This window comes from Aptenodytes forsteri, unplaced genomic scaffold (assembly GCF_000699145.1).
Source record: "Aptenodytes forsteri isolate BGI_AS27 unplaced genomic scaffold, ASM69914v1 Scaffold158, whole genome shotgun sequence".
Taxonomy (NCBI): domain Eukaryota; kingdom Metazoa; phylum Chordata; class Aves; order Sphenisciformes; family Spheniscidae; genus Aptenodytes; species Aptenodytes forsteri.
The window spans coordinates 47983-51059 of NW_008794601.1; positions in this window are offsets into that span (position 1 = coordinate 47983).

Below are 3077 nucleotides of genomic sequence, written 5' to 3' on the forward strand. Positions count from 1 at the left end.
TCCCCCCCACCCCAGCCCCAGCGGGAGGTCCTGCGGAGACCAAACGGTCGAGGACCTACATTCGTATGTACTCTTTGGAGCCGGGGGTTTTCTCGTCGCCCAGTTCGTTCTGATTTGCCTTCCACCGAGCCACTGACCGCCCATCTGCTGAATGGCGTTCTCCGCGTCCTGTCCGCGAGAGAGGGAGAGAAGGAAACCCCACCGTCGGCATCTCTTCCCTTTGCGATAGAGCCCAACGAGTGACACCACCGCGCGCCCACCCCGTCTGACACCCCCAAGGGCGCCAAAAGAAATCCCGCTTCAAAAGAAGTGGATTTAGGCGGGACGAAGGACAGCGTTAGGCCTCGCCGAGCGCCTCGAAGACCCTCCCGCCGTACACCAGACCTCCTGTCACCCCGTCGCGTCCGTACACCCGCTCATCCGGACGTCACTCGCCAGGCGCTTTAGAAACGCGGAAGCAATAGCAGGGCGTCTCAAGAGGCGGAGAGAGAAAAGCTCCCCCCTCGGCAGGCGGGGGAAACCGGAGCCGGACAGAGATGGGGACCGGCGGTACTCCTTCCCCGTGGCGGCCGCCGAAAATCATCGTCCGCTTTTGGGGGGCGCTCGAGACCGTGCCGCAGCTCACCCATTTATTGAAGAAGGAAACGAAGCCATATCCTTTAGATTTTCCCGTCGCCATGTCCTTAACCACGCGCGCGTCTCTAAAAAGCAGAAACGAGAGCCAGTTTAGCGCCTTCGAAAGGCGACCCGACCAAAACGACAACTCGAATCACACGTACAGCTTATTTTCACGTTTCACCTCTACTAAGGTCAACTGTTTATTGCACCAGCAACACAGTCAAAGCAAAAGGCTTCTTTTCTACACAGAACTTTACTAAGGCTTTGCCAGGTAGTAGCAAAATTAAACTTAATTGTGTAAACATGCAAATGAATAGCTTCTCTAACAAACGTATGTACTTTACGACAGTTGGCTCCCGCTTCAAAATGCTTTTACAGACTGTTAAAAGACACAAAGCATGGTCAAAGCAGCTATTCAAAAGAATCACTTAAGGCACGTAGCTGACTAACATTAGCTGAATGGCTCTCTTTAACCATGCAATTTTTAAACTCGCTATTTGCCAACACATTCTACCTACTCATTCAAAATATTAAATAGAAAAAAATGAAAAAAAAAAGATAGGAATTAAAAGGCATACGTCGCCTGTTAACTGAATTCTTTAATTTTCTCGGGTCAATTCGTTACCCCCTTTTTGGACTGTGGGCAGCTGTAAATTTTGAGAGATTGACATTTTCAGAAATTATTGAAGAAAATAAAACACCGAAACATTCATGTCTTAAACTACATATTACACATCATTTAAACGGCATTTGTACAACAGCAATCATACAGGACTGATCGGAAACTACAAGATATAAAAAAAGCGAGGGGGAAAAAAAAAAAAAAAAGATTTATAAAAGTAAATAAGAAAACTACAACGTTTGTCCACTGTGAACTGTAGCTTGTAGTTAGCCATGGCAATTCTGTCCATTCTTCAGAGACACTCTGCAAAATAACCAGAGCCCTATTATTTGAGATTGAGTTAAAAAGAGAACCCAGCTACAAGAGCTAAACCCCGCTCGTGGAACGCCGTTCTACAGCGTTTTCTCAGGCAATTTGCGTACAAGTTAGCCGAGGGTCGAGATGCTCTCGCGTACGGGCCACCCTCTCCTCCCCTCCTTTGCCCCCACACAGACAGGCATTAAAAGAACAGAAACAACAACATAAAACCGGTCAGAAAGTCATGCAGTGTCACTTACGGCTGTATAAAAATAACAGGGTTCAGAGAAACTAGCGTTAACGTGTGCACAACATTAAGCATTCCAAGACTGGCGAGAAAAGTCACAACGAAGAGAAGGTTCGTTACGCTGGGGGGGGTTGGTTTTGGTTTTGTTTTGTTGTTTTTTTTTTTAAGCCTTACAGTAACTGCAAACGCTGCATCGTAAGCCTAATTCTGGCATACGTTAGCCCGTAGCGCTGACGCCATCGCCGAAGGCCCGAGGAAAATACTTCTCCCGAAGCTACAGCAGAAACGTTATTTCTTTCCTCTTTGTGAGACACTCCCCCCCCCCCCCCCCCCCTCCCCCGCTCCCTCTTCTCTCCCCTTTTTTTTCCCCCCTTTTTTCTTCCCCCCCTTCTTGGGTTAGGTCAGAATTTGGGTCGTATGTTACAAATTGCCTGAGAAGAGCCACTTCGGTAAGCTTAGATCGGTGTGCTCTGAAGAGCCTACAGAGGGGAGGGGGGAAAAACTCATCTCTACTTACCCTCAACTGAAAACTTTGAAAATAAAGACTTGAGAACAGGTGAAAACATGCGTACAGCAAGCATAAAAGGAAACCACAATGAAAGTGTGCTTTTACAGTGATTAAAAAAATCCAGATGCAAAGAATTACCAAAATTTCTTATGCGCTAATCATGCAGTAGTTCAACCTCGGTGTCATAAAAAAAAAAAAAAAAAAAAAAAACCCAGTTTTACCCCCGGGAAAAAAAAAAAAAAAAATATATATATAAAAAAAAAAAAAATCAGGAAATATTCCATTAGCACCACATTTCCAGAAACTAGTCACTGATGAAGAACAGGTAAAGTCAAGCAACTTCATTCGACTTACGAGACAGCAGCAATATTTTTCCAGGTTAAAATTTAAACAAGTAGAAAATTTGGGTCCCTTCGGCTTTACTTAACCCCTCGGTTTTGGAACGAGAGTTCAAGAGAGTCATTACGGGGACAATTCTTAATCTACCGCCTTTGTGGGGGGAAAAGAACTGCGTTTCATTTTGGACAGTCGGTTTGAGCCAGGGCAAGCCGCGAGTTTTCCGTGTGTTAGCTCTACGGCTGAGCGCTGAGCACCCCAAAAGCAAGAGCATCGCTCCCCCTTCCCCATCACCGCCACCACGCAGCAACAGCTCTGCGTCCGAAAAGCTCTTCTAGAGAAGACGGGACCCCAGGAATACGGACACGGGCCGATGTTCACCGTGGTTTTATACCCCCCCCCAGCTGACATTCGGACGTTACTTTTTGCTTCAGGCTCAGGAGGGGTTT